This window comes from Marmota marmota, unplaced genomic scaffold (assembly GCF_001458135.2).
Source record: "Marmota marmota marmota unplaced genomic scaffold, marMar, whole genome shotgun sequence".
Taxonomy (NCBI): Eukaryota; Metazoa; Chordata; class Mammalia; order Rodentia; family Sciuridae; genus Marmota; species Marmota marmota.
This window is the reverse complement of record NW_025999932.1, coordinates 6493143-6510432: the sequence shown is the minus strand read 5'-3', so window position 1 is coordinate 6510432 and position 17290 is coordinate 6493143.

The window sequence follows — 17290 nt, the reverse complement described above, 5'->3', positions numbered from 1 at the left end:
GTTTTGAGATCATGGGTAATAAATAATTCTTTAGATATTAGAATTATTCTTGAGTTAAAAGTTATTTAAGGACTTTGAAAGAAAGTTCTATGTGGAAAGGTAAAAGACATAAAAAATGACACTAAATTCCAATGCTTTTTTATTATTATTATTAATGCAGCTCTAATTTAAGTGATTTGAACAAAGAACATTACCTCTTTGAAAAAAAAATGGTTGTGTGGAATATGGCTGGTGAAATCTCTTACTTGTAATTCTACTGGAGAGAGAGAAATTACAGATTATTATCTAGAAAATTTTAAAAAATTGAACCAATCTGCAATCCTATAATTTATAACCAATGTAACAATTTACACTAGGAATAATTTACTTTGAGTGGTTCATAGAATCACTATAAAAACACATGTGTTGTGTTGGAATTTCCATTGAGAGAAGTAAAAACAATAGAATTACTTATTATCAGCGTACTCAAGATAAAAGCCTTTGCAAAGAAAGAAAAATGTTATTGACCATTCATCATCTATACTATGGTTGAAAATGTCCTCCCAAAACAAAATATATATTAGAGATATATGCTATAGATCTATAACAAAGATATATATTTGAATGAATATATAAAATATATTAAAAATATTTGAGTTTGTGTGTATATATGTATATATATGTGGATATATATACATCTATATACATATATATACATATATATATATATATATATATATATATATATATATATATATATATATTTGAGTCCTAGTCCCTAATATCTCAGAATATGCCCTTACTTGGAAATGAGGTGTTGCACATGTAATTAGTTAAAAGGAGGTCAGGCAAATCAAAAAGCACCAAAAGCTGCTAACAAGACCAGGGCCACCAAGCTGACTTTGAACTTCTAGCCTCTAGTACTATGAGACATGAAATTTCTGCTATTTACAGGGAAGCCAGAGAAACTTACTGGACAGCCCTTCTTGTATTGTAAAGCAAACACTGACTTAGAATTCACAACATATGTGTCATTTTCCTAATGACAGGTAATGCAACTGTGGTGGTCGCTTAGGACTGGGAAAGAATGGAGTGGCTGGGAGGAGGAATGATGATTGACTGTTAATGTGTGCAGAGTTTCTTTAATGGGGTATAAAATGTTCTAAAATTAGATTTGGGCAATGATTGCGTAATCATGGGACTATAGTAAAAATCATCATATTGTGCACTTTAAAATGAGAGAATTGTATGGTATATAGATTAGCTCTCAATAAAGCCAGTAAAACAATATAAACACATCTTCCTTTCAAACAAATTACAATAACATTGAGAATAAGTTTGTGGTTAGCAGGGGTATGACACAGAGTGCCTTAGCAAATCACACTGGAGAGCACCCACCAAGACGGTGGTCAAATGCACATGCATTGGGTAGGATACAACAAGTTTTCACAGATGATGGTAATAGGCCTTAGTCCCTAAGAGTGAAAGACAGAAAACTACCAAAGGAAATAAAAAACAATGTTTTAGTAAGAGGAGGACTCCCTCACACAAACATATTCCTGTCCTTCAAATTCTGAAATAAGAAGAAATCATATTAGACTATGCAGATTACCCAATATTGAATTTCTGCACGCCTTAGTTAAATGAAGCAGAAAGTAAAACCTAGAGTCCTCAGAGGATTGAGTACTAGCATGAGCATCACCACATCTAGCTCAGAGCTCAGTGATATCCCTGCTGCCAGAGTTTCATGATCCTTTCAAAGGGACAAAAGGTATTTTTTTTGTGTGTGTGTGGTGGGTGAAGATATAGTGAATATGATGTGACATTAAGGAATGACACATAGGTGATCACCAATGGAGACACGAGACCTAGAAACAGCCTACGGTTGTTTGAGGAATGGGATCTTTCTGACACATCTCTAAAATGTCCAGAGTAATTCAACTCAGAATAGAAGTACAAAACTGAAAAACTCAGCAGTGCTGGAATGTATTTCTAATACTTCCAGGATATGCAATTAAAACTTCAATCCAAATTATAAAATCAATTGCATAATAAGAACAACTGGAGAAGACATAGTAGGAGGTGAGGTGAGAAGAAACCACACAGGATGAAGCCGAGAGACAATCATGTGAGACGTGGAGGATATTCAGAAAGAGCACTCCTGCAGGGATGGGTCTGGTGTTCTAGGAAGAGAAAAGAGAGAAAGGGGCCAAAGAAAACTCTCAGGAGACAATGGCACAACTTTCCAAGTGTTATTAAAGGGATCAATTTACAGAATCAAGAAGCCACATGAGTACCAAGATTTTAAAAATAAGGAAACTGACATCTAAGCATACGGCAAAACAAAACAGTGCAAAGTTCCCAGAGTTACAAAATCTAACAGCTGAATGTTCAGTGGCAGGAATGCATATGAATGTTAAAAGAATATGGCATCACATTTTCCATGCATTCAAACAAACCAATAGATTCATTAAAAAAATCTCAACTTCAAAATTAATTTGAATTCAGAGATTCATTGCACAGGGATTGGAGAGAATTCAACACTGGCTGACTCACCGAAGGGAAAATGATGACTATGTTTTAGACAAACAAGAACCACAGAAGGAAGTCTAGAGAAATCAGTGAAGAATACTCACATGTAAAACATGAGAAAATAGTTTGCTTCTCATAATGGAATATCCCATAGCCACTAAACTCCTCAAATCATGGCACACCTCGGTGGGTGATCACAGAGTGACTCAACCCAATAAAGAATAAAGTAATCAAAAATAGAATACTGAGCTTCTAAAACCAAAGTCTGCTCCCTTTAGTGATAATCATTATCCTCTTCACATATTATTATGTTAACATGACTTTAATATTACCTAATAGTATTATCATATTGTATGAAATTTGCCTTCACTACTGTTCAAATTTACAAAAACTGAATAATATGTTATATAGAGAGAGTCCCATTTTCTTCAGCATTAGTTTTATGAGAACTGTTTATGTTGTTATAGTATCAGTAGCTCCTTAATTCACATCATTCTATAGTTTTGCTTTGTATAAATATGCCACAAATTATCAATTCAACTCTTGATGAACATGTTTATTTCTTTCATTTTTTTCTGAGGTATTGTAATTGTAGAGTCAAAGTACTGAAGTATTTCACATTGAATCAATAAGTTTTAGGGAAATACTAATAAGTGAAAAAATGCAAAGGATATTATGTCAGTAGGAAACGATGTAAAATTACAAATGTCCGTCTATGGCTCCAATTATTTTCTATTGGTTTTTCCCCAATACACATACAATGCTATTGAAGTGAATTACAGACCCAATGAGGAAATTCTGAACGGAATTGAGAGAATCCTCAACTTGAAACACATTGATTTTGATGATTGACCAGAAAATTGTGAAGATATTCAAAACTAATTATTTAATAAACATTTAAATAGTCTGATTGGACTGGAAGATAAGACTGGAACATTCAACCACAGCCAAAAATACTAAACTTGCTTCCATTGTGTTTCGAAAGAAAAAAAAAAAAACAAGATTTTTATGACTTTATTTATTTGGGGGAAGCTGCAGATCCTATCATGTTCTATGAGTTCCTGAGGAATAGAACAGTTAGTCATTTGCCAGGTAACTCTAATGAGAACAGCTTTTCTGTATTTTACCCACCACAATACACATAACTCCTAGCATATTGCTGGTCATGTAATAGGTATTCAATAAGTATATTCAGGGTGAAAAGGCAGAAGAGTATCTTGAGCATTTCATCAAACCATTGATCTTGTTAATTAAGAATAAGTAGTAAGAATTGACCCAGGTATGTATGCTACATAAAGAGTATCTCAAGTTTGCATTGGCTTCAAATAGAATCATTTATTGATTATTCAGGCTTCAAGTCGTCTGAAAGTTAGCTAGGAATGTGCTCAGAGAACTAAGGTGGATGAAGTTTGGCCATCTTACCTTTCACCTCGGTCAAGATGCCCAGGAAAAGGATCAGAGGAGAAGGGCATGAACAATGGTTCTTCAGCTCTGCAAAGTTTCTGCTTCAAAAGATGAATTCTCATGTTGCACAATTATATCTAACCTCAAGAGAGTGGGAGTGGATAATCGTCCCAAACCCCACAAGAAGAGAAGGACCAGGACTACTGACAAACCACCTCCCCAAGAAATTATTTGTGACTGGCAGAGATTTTATTTAGGAGCCTCTACAAACTGTTGTCATGCTATGGTGGATTGTAAAGGCAATACCAAGGAGTGCATGGGATTTAGGGCATATTATAAAATAGATGGCACATGCAAGATGACAGGTGGATTGGTAGGTAGGTAGATAGGTAGACAGACACATCCCTGCATACTAACAGAGCTGTGCTGCAAAGCCTCAAAAGACATCTACTGAAATTCCTATTTTAACTCTCATCAGCTAACTGCCCTTGGAAAAGTAATTTAATAATTTAAAGCCATAGTCCTCTCCCTGAGCTGAGCAAGTGTCCTAGGGAGGAGCAAACTGTCTCGAATGTGCAGAATTTGCGTTTGATGCTGATTGTACCACTCAATCCCTGAATGGCTGTGTGTGACTTATGTGAACACGTCTAGTCTCGGTTTCTTCGGTAGTAAAATTGAGATTGCAGTCTATTCTTCAGTTGATGCTCTTAGTAGAAACAAGATGTTTGTTGAGCAAGGTGTTCTGAGTTTATGCTGCTGGCACTTATAGGGAGTCATGCTGATTCACAAGGTCATCTGAGTCGGAGATATGTGATGTCAGCGATAGTACCCGGGGCAGCCAGTGGCATCTAACAGGCACTCAATCTTCATTGATCTGATATTCCAGACTCACTTTCGAAATGCACTTTGAGGTGGCTGATTAATATCTGATGGATTCGGCAACAGAGAGCCTTTAGGACAAGGGCAATCAATCTATGTCCAAGTGAAAGCAAGAGCAACACAAAAACAAAAACAAGCAGAGCTCCTACCCACAGTGTTTTCTAAACAGGTGAGAAAGCACCAGCATAAATGCTGATGGACATCCATGTTAGGATCTTCTGACATTTAGTTTCTGATGTAATTCATGTTTAGTAAATGACAGGAAACTGAGTAAATGTGAAGGATACTAAGGTCCTCTGAATCTTTCCATGCTGTGGTAACCACTGATAGATAACTTGATACATGACTTTAGAGAGGTTTACTCTATGAATAAAGCTTTAAATGTGACATCATAAAACTTTCTTAAATCTTAAATATTTTGTGGGACTGTTTACACATCAATACATATTATTTTTTTTTTACTTTATGCCATGAGCTTTTTAAAAAGTTCCTACTATAGTCTTTGAAAATTTAGGACGTTACTGTTTGCTCTGTTCCATCTAGGATAGTCTGTGTAGACTATTACCGTATGGTTTGAGATAGCTTGTCTTAGTCTCATCTTCTTTCTCAAATACGCTGGCCATTCCTGAGGACTCATCTGCCTTTTGAACCAGAGAACTCTGGCCACCTGTGGAATTCCAACTCCACCCTGTTTACCCTGGGGAAAGGCCATAAGTGGTGACAGAAGGGCGAGGACTACAGAGGGACTCTTCTCATCAAGTTCCTAATGAATATTCCTCTTCTAAGCATAAATATAAAAACTAGAATCTGAAAAACATGCAAATAAATATAGTGTAACAAAATGCTTCATACTTACTCAATGCATGTCTGCATAGATTTTCCTCAACTTACTTAATCAATGATATCTTTTGATTTCCAAAAGAAAATTAAGCTCTCACTAGCCACATAAAAGGGAAGGCACTTCTGACTGTGGTCTGTACTCTCCAATTTGCATAAGGAATCCTTCTAAGGGGACTGCATGCATTGCTTTCCCTGCCCAAGTTGCTCTGGGCTTGTGTTGGCCTATCAGCTGGTGCCATGTGTGGATGTGGGGTGTCATGGAAAAGAATGTCGCATCAGGACCTGGAGGGTCCTTGCTCTTCAAGATCCGGTTCCTCGAGTCCTAACAACCTTGGTAACTCTCAGGCGCCTTCAAAGAGTTCTTTCCAGTCTCTCTCCCATACTTTCTAGTTCTCATTGGGAGTGTTGGCCTGCTAGAAATCAATCTGTGCATGTAGAAAGGATCATATCTGTCTATACGCCAATAAAATTAATCCTCATAGCAACTTGTCAATTAGATAGCATCATTCCTCTTTTATGTGAGATGACTAAGGGTTTCTTTGTTTAAATGATATACTTGCTCAATTTCAGGTAATGAGCTGAAATAACTGGGGTTAGACTGCATTGTGGGTCAGACCCCAGTCCCCAGTGATATAATATCTCTTTCACAAATATGACAAAAAGCTCACATCTTTTCTTTGATGGATAAAGAATTCTTTGAATTAAAATTTTCTTATAATTGCACCTAAACAAAATTTGTAACATAAAATTCTTGAATAATGATAACTTTATTAAGAAATTATTAATAATAAATTATGTGTATTCTAATAATTCAAAATTAAATAAACTTAACCTATGAACAAAGAGCATGAAATCAAATAAACAAAATGCATAGACAATGAAAAATATAAAAATAAACAATATAGTTTGGTATTGAACTATATTTGTTCTCTAAGACAAAACCAAAAGAAACTTTCTAATTCTTCCATGACCTTTACCTCAGAAGGATGATAAGAAAACAAACCAAACAGTATTAGTATAATGATCAAGAAAGAAGGAGGCACACTTCATAAAAAGATACATTAGAATAATGTATTATTATTATTCCAAATTATTGAAAAATTACTCAAGAGACAAGGATTTGCAAGGCTAATTTGTACACCTCTGGCCTTCCCTAAAAAGTAGATTAACACAAGTGGGAAACTGAGCAGAGTCAATACAGAGAAAAAACGAAATGAGGACTTTGGTGTGCTGCATAAATTTATGATTTGAAGCACAACTGCTTAAAATAAAATCTGGTCCACTTGCAAGTGTGTTTGTTACCTTACCTGATCAGGCCTCAGTAGTTAATAACTGTTAGTGATTGCAGATCATCATTTCCCCACAAATCTGAGGTGGCAAAGATGAAGGCACAACCACCCAGTGCCCTGCTAACTCGAGCACAATTGAATAGGCAGTGACCCTGGGCATGCCCAGTGCCATCCCAGAGCGGAAGTAAGCAGGTGGAATCAAGAAGCATCTCCCTTAACTTTCTGAAACTTCCAGGATTATAATTGAAAGATCTGTTAGAAAGTATCACAAGCATCCCAGAAATCCCAGTGAGATAGAAATAAGAGAGGGGGTGCTATAGTAATAAAATATAAAATTCATAGATATATAATCAGATAAACAGTACAGATCTACTTCTGCCAACCTGGTACCACCTCCTCCAGAGCCTGCCACCTCCCAATAGTCCATTCAATTATGAACAATCAATAGATGCATCCATCGATGAGGTTAGACTCTCATGACCCAATCGCACCCCAGAACCCCACCACTGAACATTGCTGCATTGAGGGCCAAGCCTTTAATATGTGAGTCTTTGGAGGACATCTCAGATCTAAACTCTAACAATTATGTATGGAAAAGAAAATAATCATTTAGTATTTCCAAGTGCAAATGAAATAAAATTGAAATGACACATGAACATTCTAGGAGTAATCTTTACCCATACAAATGAGAGAGAAATACTTCCTTCCATCCCTTACACATTATTTTGAATTGCTTCAAGAAATTCAGATTGGGGTGTGATTCACTTCAGTGATTGTCGGGGTAGAGGAGGTAAGGGGACATGTTTCAGAAACATCCCTGGGTAACTGTGATAATAAGAGATTGCTTAGGAAAATCAGAGAGAGATTGATGACCTCATCAGGCAGGATGCTTTAGAGCAGTTTTATTCATAACAGATGTCTACATTCAGGCTCACAGAGACCATGAGACTGTGTTGCTTTCTGCCAGCTGTTAAGAGTCTATTAGGAACATGCCTGGTAAATATAATGGTAAGAGTAAACAGAAAATGCCATTGTTGGGAAAAACAATGTCTAAATGAACACTGTTTTTTCTTTTAGCCTTTCTGGATACCCTTCATTACTTCTTTCTTTTCAACATGTCTAACATACCTGTTGATACTCAGAAGGTCTGAAGCGGTACCTAGGAATGTGTAATGTTCACTATAATAACCCACTTTGCGCCCGTCCCTGAAATGCAGCCTAGAAGGAAGGCTCATGCTGAGGGTTTCCTTAAGCCCTCTACTTCCTCTGAGTCTTGCCTGGACTGGCATTTTTGCCATTTCTTTGGAAGTGTGCTAATTCCTGGCAAGATCGGGGCAAGCTCATTAAAAGAAAGCCTTCTCTCCCCGTGGGTGCCACAAGACCGAGCAAACAAGAAGATGAATCACACTCTTGTCGCTGAAATTCAAAGATGCAGTAGGTGTGAAACTCAGGATGACTTTGAGTATAGGAAGATCAGTCACTGTAGATCTGATAAGAATACTAAAAGTCACCTGACTCCAGGAAAAACAACAAAATTACAGTTGGTGACAAATTTGAGGAAACTGTTTTCAAAAACCTTCCAAAATATTCGGGCCATTAAAGGAGTCTCTGTATAGATCAGAATATATATATATATATATATATATATATATATATATATTCCCAAAGCATCAAAATGCTATTCCAAGAATATGCATGCATGCTTGTGAGTATGTGCTTATTTATTAAGAATGATGTAATTAATTGTATCAAGCAGTATTTGAGGGCTTTAACAACAAACCTGCATGATATTACATATTATTAAAGTCTTATTTGTGAAAATAAAATGCTTACCTAGTATATCAGGTGTTATAAAAACATTAAAAGACAAACAAACTTACAAATCAAACACTATAAATAAGTAACATCATAAAAGTTTAAAAAACAATGTAGCTCTATCAGAATAATATTGGAATTTGATTTCTAAGGGTAAAATAGGAATATGATATATATTATTTAGGTTAATAGGAGAAAAACACTTCTCAGTGATGAGAATCCATCCTCAAAGATAACACTGTCCCCATGAGTAGGTTATTTGAAAGATTAATACTACTAAGGGTTGCTTTTATTCTCTGTTGGCTATTCAAAATTGGTTCAGATAATTGAAAATCACATGCAACTGCTTTGCCTAGTTGCATTTAGGGAGTATTTAAAAGCCAATTTCCTATAGTGGACAAATGTAATCACAAATTCAAGTTTGCCCTAGGTTCCTCTGGACCTGCACAGACCCAGCATTATATACGTCATTTCCATCTAACAATAAAATGCTGCTGTGCACATTCAGATGTGGGGTTTGCAGATCACATAACACCAGCTCACAGAGGGCAGTCCAGATGCACAGTCACTAGGCTGCATGTGCCATGGGGTCAGTTGTGCAGTCTCAGGATTTGCTTTTGAAATGAAGGACAATTGTCACTGGAGAAGAACCAGTGCTACAATTCTTGTACTGGAAAATTTCAGAGACCTTAAAGAGCTGCCCTATCTGCCTTTCACACTTTTGGTTATTAAAGCCAAGAATCATGAAAGTTTGAACTATGTACTGGAACTTCTGTGGAGTTTTGGTCTGGGTCTGACTTAAATGTATCACCCTACCATATTTTGGTCAATGGGTCAGAAACAATCTACTAAAAAGTTCCTCCTTGTTTATGGAAGGCTGTGCAGGATACAGGAAATTGCTCTTCATTATAGTCTTAAATTTCCCAGATCAATGGACTGCTAGGACTTTTCCCAATTTGTCACATCCCTGGATTTTCATGGGATTTAGGTCCTTCTCCTGTCATGTGATCACACTAAGGTTTCCTGCATCCTGGCTCACTAGCCCCAATTGACACAGTGTCATCAATAGCTTTATGTGCTATTAAGATGATTGAGGTACCTGAACTCTACACGTTGAACTCAGAAGGAGAATTGACGGGGCTGGGGATGTGGCTCAAGCGGTAGCGCGCTTGCCTGGCATGCATGCGGCCCGGGTTCGATCCTCAGCACCACATACAAAGATGTTGTGTCCGCCAATAATTGAAAAATAAATATTAAAATTCTCTCTCTCTCTCTCTCTCTCTCTCTCTCTCTCTCTCTCTCTCAAAAAAAAAAAAAAGAGAATTGACTATAATTTGACGTATAAAAAAAGAACTTCAACTGTTGTCCCCATCTCATGAGGGATGATGTTCTGGTTCACTTTGTTGGAGGGAGTTCAAAACAAAGCATAGTGCTCAGTCCATACCCATTCAGCTTTCTCATGTGGCAGCCAAAGGATGTATTTATCTGATTGAGTTGAGATAATACACCTGCAATCACACCTGGGATAATATCACCACCCAAGTGTGTTTTCAAGTGTCCTTATTTATTCTGCAGTGCTCTCTGGCCATCTCAACTGGATATCCAGCCAAGTCCTATAGAGACACATTCAGAAAGCCCCTGAATCCCTGGAGGCTCTGATGGAGACACCAGATTCCTTCCTGCCCTTGGGATGCAATGGTTCAGCTTGCTATCACAGGGGGAAGGTGTGAAAAGAGTTTCAGGACTTCCACTTTACCTTCCCTAACAGAACCCATATCCAGAAATAATACAGCAACTAATGTGGCGATCCTGTATGTCACCAAGTGTACCCTCCCTCACTCTGTAGTCTAGATTTGGGGCAATAACTACAGGATGGACTTGTGGTTCAGTTAATCCCTCTGAGACAGAGTTGGGCCAGGATTCCATTTGTCACTTGACCTCCAAAAGTTTCTTCCCTAAGCAATGGGGGTCTTGGTGGAATCTCAGCATATGAGCAAACTCAGCAGAAATCACAAACCTATAAACTGTACATATTGCCCCTTAAAAAGTCTAGTCATTTGGGTAAATGGCTACAGTACCTTTATAGTAAGATTTGGAGGGATGTTCTCAGACACAAAAATGGACTGTGATAAGTTCTCCCTCAAGGAACCTGACCTCCTGCCAATCAAGGAGCAACAAGTCTGTGAATTGACACAGGTCAGTGTATCCATGAGCTGCTATAACAAAATACCATGCAGTGGGTGGCTTAAACAGCAGTACTTATTCCTCACTGTTCTGGGAAGCCAGATAGTTTAAGATCAAGATGTCAATAGATCTGATGTCTGCTAAGGGCTTTTTTCTGGTTTCAGATATATTTCTTCTCCTTGAATCCTTACATGGAGAAAGAGAGAGAGGGGGAGGGAGAGAGAAAGGGAGAATGAGAATCATATCTTTCCTCCTTTTATATCATGAGGGTTCTACTCTCAAGACCTCCCATAGGCCCACATCTAAATACCATCACATTGTATTCATCTCATTTTTACTATGGGACCTAAATACCTGAGGCAGGCTAGTGTTATACAGGAGAGATTTATTTAGCTTGTCATTCTAGAGATTCAAGGGCATGGTACAAGCATAGTTTGTCTCTTGTGAGGACCTCATGTAGGAGCAAGTGCCAGAGGGAGAGATCATAATGACAAATAGTATGCAGGAGAGTGATACAGGCATTTGACCATTCTTAGTCTCATGAAGGCTTCCCAGTCCCTTCCCAGGGCATCCCCACAATGACCTAACTCCTCCCACCTGTTCCACCTCCCAAGGGTTCACTGCATCACACCAACATGCTGAAGACCAAGCCTCTGTCACAGGAGCAAATTTTCATGTTAAAATATGAATTTTCACATACAAATTTTGAGGGAACCCAAACATTGAATCCATTAATATAAATCAACTAAATTTCAAAACAACCGCTTGAACTTTTCCAATTATGTATGTCAAACAATACCTAGAAGAAACCACTCATCTACTTCATTTCTTGAAATTTGTCATGAATCTGCCACCACCATAGGTCCTTGACACTTTCCACAGTGACTGGACCCATGTGACCTGGTAGTTGAGTGTTACTATGTGGCCTCCACCACTGTGGAATCACTGTTATGAAAAGAGGCCTGACAAAAACCGTAACAACTAAACTAAAACCCATCACTCCCTATAGGGAAAAACTGTAAAGAAAAAATTGCAAAGCTATTTATTTATTTAGTTAGTTAGTTAGTTATTTAGTTATTTAATTTTGTGATGTTACTGGCATTTGACAGCTTTCTGGAAGACTCCATCTTTCACGATTGTTTTTATTACTTTGTCTGCAATGCCTTTTTGCATTTATAGTACTGCACCTTTTACTTGAAGGACTTTATTCTATGAACCACAGGAGTCACCTTGATGACCCCTGAAGTCTGGTTGGATTACAACATCATCCAAATGTCCGTAGGCTGAGGAACATCACTACACTTCCCCACGCCCTGGTGTCTGTCCTCCTCAGGGATGTATGTGGTCAAGGCACGAGAGGGAGTCCCAGTGGCTTGTTCAAAACTGACTAAAGCATTTCTTGTGGTTAAAGCCTTTTTTTTTTCCCCTTTAGTGAAGGAGCCAGAAAGCATTTCCTATGAAGTAGAAGATAGCAAGCACTTTAGGTTTTGTGGAATGTCTGGTTTCTTTTGCAAATACATGATTGCTATCATAGTGCAAAAGCAAATATAAAATCTTGTATCTGTTTTCCAATAACAAGGTATTTACAAACAAGCTGTCTGGCTTGATTTGGTTCATGGACTGACCTCTGATACAAGTTTGCCACAGCAACTCTTGCAATTCAGCCTCATTGACTGAGATAAACCAGTTAGCTAACCAATGATCTATCAGTGCAGCCTAGGCTATATGAGCTGATAAACTAAATTCTTGCTCATTGTGAGTGCATTTACCTAGTTTTGGTGCTTCCTGATCTAACATGCTCAGAATGTACTCCAGTATGTCCTTCAGATTCCTTTCAATCCATACTGAGAATATTCTGCCATGTTTTTGTTGTAAAGATTCTTTTCTCCCAGATGGATCATTTCCCTTCTCTTGCTGGGCTCTGACTCCTGCAGTGGGTTTGGGAGAAGAGGCTTCTGCTCCATGCAGAGCTACTGCCAGGGTTTCAGGATGAGAAGGGTGGTTCCTTCCCTGAGCCGGGAGGAATTTGGAGAGCAGGTGAGGACCACTCAGGGTGACCCAGGTGCAGCAGTACTCAGCTTGATGCTGTCTGCTGAGGTAGCCCAATCCTATGGCTCAGCACACTCCTGCCCCTGTTAGTTCCCTTACTTTGGGAAAAGAATCCTATAGGGTCATGTTTGTCAGAGCAGCAACTCTGACAATTAGAATCGGGAACAATGCTTGATTTTCAGCCACATCCACCCTGAAGGTACAGAAACTTAAGGCCATCTTTAAAACTGTCCTGATGGCTCTGAGATTCCCCCCTACACTTGAGCTGGGTACACATCTGAGTGTTTTGGTGGGTTCTTCTTTCTGTATCTCTTTCCTTACTATTCTAGCCAGAGAGACCAAAGGATGGTCACTTCCTCTCCACTCCCCACCACAAACACATACAATGCCTCCACATACCATATATCATCATGCCCTAGTAAAAAACTTAAGTAACTTGAAACCCAGATTCTACTCAGTTCTATTTTCTGGAGCCAATCCTGGTGACAACTTCAAACCTTGTACTCTCAGGATGGGATTTAATAGAAGTTAATAAGATGTGAATTTATAATGTTGCTAGTTGGCTTACGTTAGACAACCATGGATACAAGGACTACGGTGTCACAGAGCAGGGAAGGTGTTAGTTCTTATATCTAAAAGGGCAAGGAGATGGAGTGCTTGCAGACCAGGAGGACCAGAGGCTATGGGAGAGTGCTGACCAGTGGAGGTTCCACCTCTGCAAGGGGAATGCAGTCAAGCAGAGGTGCAGCCTGAGGAGGAAGCACCCACTCACGAATGCCCTGGAGTTTCTCAGCCGCAATCTGATGATGATTGTTGGTCTCTGAATTGAACCTGTGCAGAAGGTAGAAGCAAAGAAACTGGATTGAAACCAACCATGGAGGCAGCTTCCTGAGGCAAAGAGCAGGTCAGACAGTACACAGCAGAACTGGAGGGTCCTGACTGCAGTATGCAGAAATGCTATTTCTTACTGTCTTCTAGTCTCAGTTCCATAGGTGAAAAAAATCACTTCTGTTATTACTTAAATAAGAAACCATATATAAAACCTGTGGTTTGTGGCAAGCATCACGAATTCATAGCTGCTCAGATATTACTTTAATTTTACACAAGTAGGAAAATATAGTAATATATACGTAATAGTGTTTAATGATCAAAATACTTTGAGCAACATATTTATGTTAGCTCTATAATATATGTGTGTATATATACATAAAACTTATTTTTATTGAAGGAGAACTATATTTAAGGATGGGTTACAGAAAGATGGTCAATGAATGATAGTTTCTAATACAAAAATACATTCAGAAGTCTTTTTCCTAGAAATAGTATTTTCTGGTAACTAAAATGCTTCTTACACATGTGCCAGATGTTATCAGTGGAGAATCATTATTATTTACAATATAATTAAAGGATTAAACAATTTGTAACAAACAAACAAAAATACAACTCCATAATTCCATAATTGAAGAGGACTTTCAAAACACTACTTTTATTTATTAACCATTATAGCAGGTACTCATGCCATCCTGGAAAAGAAAGTAGTTACATGTCCAAATGTGCATTAATTGTGACTAGTGATAGGAAGATAATTCTGCCATGGCTGCTGAAACAGAAGAACAAAATTGAAGACAATACAGGGGATCGTGCTTAAGAATGAACCAATCACACCTCCATAGCCAGGACACCCTGGACTTCCAACCAGCTTTATTTCTCCTTTCTCCTTCCACATATCAGGCCCCGTGTGTTGGCACAGCACCTGTTGAAGCCCTCAGAGCACTATCAGACCTGCTGCCACTCGCCGTCTCCAATCTGGTGCAGGATAGATATGAATGTTCAGTGTATCTCAGGTGTGGACATTTCAAAGGCAGGGGAAAGTCCTTTTGCAGAAAAGAAGACTCTTACTAAATCATTAACTCTGCTATTTAGGAGAGCTTCACAAAATCGATCACAGGTTAGCAGGAAGCCGTTTACCACTCCAGAAAAATAACCCAGTGGGAAAAGAATTTCTGCAATTAATTTTAATTCAAAATTATCTAAGTATTTTTGCCATTTTATCATAACTGGGGGCTCTGTTGAAGCCATATGCATTGTTAAATGATTATTGCATAATGTAAAGTGGCAAATGACACTTGATCCACTCCTCCAACAGAAGGTGGTAGCATTTAAAATCAGCTTGCAGACATTTTCCGCCACTTCTTTAATGTGGATAAGATGGTATAACTAAATTTTTTTATTACCCTGCCCAAACGGATAGACTCAAAACTGGCCTGTTGCCATACTGTTTGGGGTCTTGATCTGTGAGGGCTCAGGGGTTCTCAGCTCTGATCTCTCCTCTGTGATCAGGGTGCTCAATTATTGATTGCTCCACAGCTAAGTGCAGACTTGGCCCTCACTCCCCTGAGGAATCATATGATGTTCTCACATCCTATGACCAAAAGAGATCGTTTTCTCTCTCTGGAGAGGACACAGGGGCCCATGTGGAAAGGAATCGGATCCTGCTCAGGCCGATTTCAGACGTGGCTGCTTGCCCTGCATGAAAGGCGCAGTGACTCACCAGGGAGAAGGGGAGGAACAGAGTGGTTCGAGCCATTCAGGAGGCACTGATCTCACTCAACCAAAGCTCCTGCCTCACGTGTTTGTGCCTCTCCCCTGACCATATGCTCTCAACCCTTCAGGAGTGCCAACGATGGAGCCACCTGGCTTTGGCACAGCTAGATGAACACTAGGAAGACTTGTGGTTCTTTTTTCAAGTTGTTTTTGAATAAAACAAAACAAAATCACACAAGTCCACCGACTGAGGTCATTTTAGGAGTAAGAACCAGCCGGGGGAATCTCTCAGGATAGGAGGCTTTTTCAAAACCATTGCCTCTATCTCTGGGCCACTGGCCGCAGGGTCTCCATACACTGTCGCCATCTTGCTCTAGGCCCTCTGCTTGCCTCTTGCTTCTCTTCTCTCTGCCTCTGCTGACGTCCTGCTCTCTCGCCTGGGCACTGGTGTCTTACAGCCTGGGCCTACACATGGACTACAGACCTCTGCATGCACGACTGGAGAGATGGCACTGCAGTTCCTGTCTTACCTTTGGGTATTTCTTACCACCAATTTCTGAAGAAAGTCTCCTGGCATCTTCTGTTTTTCTGGGTTTTATTTTGATACCAGGGATTGAAACCAGGGGTGTTTAACCACTGAGGCACATCCCCATCCCTTTTGTTTATTTATATATTTATTTATTTATTTTTATCTTGAGATAGGGTCTCACTGAGATGCTTAGGACCTCACTAAGTTGCTGAGGCTGGCTTTGAACTTGCCATCCTCCTGCCTCGGCCTCCCGAGCTTCTGAGATGGCAGATATGCACCACCGCTCCCGGCTGGCATCTTCTGTTTTGCCCAGCCTCCTGTGGATCTCCAGCTGCCTGCCTGTCCTGAGGACTGCCAGCTTGCGACCTATTTCCTCAGTCTTGTCCAACTTGCTGTGGTGAAGTAATGAGGAGAAAGCCCAAATTGAAACAAACAGACCTAAAGAGGCCCCTCGGCACTGCAGAAGCATGGAGGCCACTAGTTGTAGAATGGCATGGGCAGGACTTCCACCAGAGGGTCCTGATGGAGCTGGTACAGTCACCCTTGGAGTCATTGCCCCTTACTGTGTCCTTGAGCACCCCCCGCCCCAGTGCTGTTTCCTATCTGACCACTTCACTCACATTCTGACTCAGGGAGCACAGAAGGCTCTTCTGTTTTAAATTCAGTGGTCGGTTACTGATTTCCCTGCCTCAACTATCACTTCATTCCTGAGCGGTTTCCCTGGCTCTTGGCATTGTCTTGCCCTCTCCCTTCACTGCCCATTCACATCTCTCTCTGCCAGATCTTTCTCTTATCAGGGGAATATGGGAGTTTGTGGACCGTTTGCACTTGGTCTTTTGTTCTTTACCTGAATACACATGTGGAGTCCCTGCACAGCCACCTGTCTGCAGACAACTCCAACATTTTTTATCGTATATTCTCCTAGTTTCAGCAGAACACTCTAGACTATCTGACTCAGGTTTCCACAAGGGAATTTCCCACCAAGGAACTGAAGTTTAATATACTTAATATTGAATTGTGAAATAAATCCATCTTTCAACCTGGCTACATACCTCAATTTTTCTACTTATAATAACACATTTCTATAATCACATGGTATGAAATTTTCCCCTGAATTTGAACACTCACATAAATCTCAATATGTATCTATCGATGTTCAAGTCATCATACTGGCTGCTATAGAGTAGTAAGTCATTTATTCACAGTACCCGCCGATATTACAAGCTTTCAAGCAGAGTATGGCAAA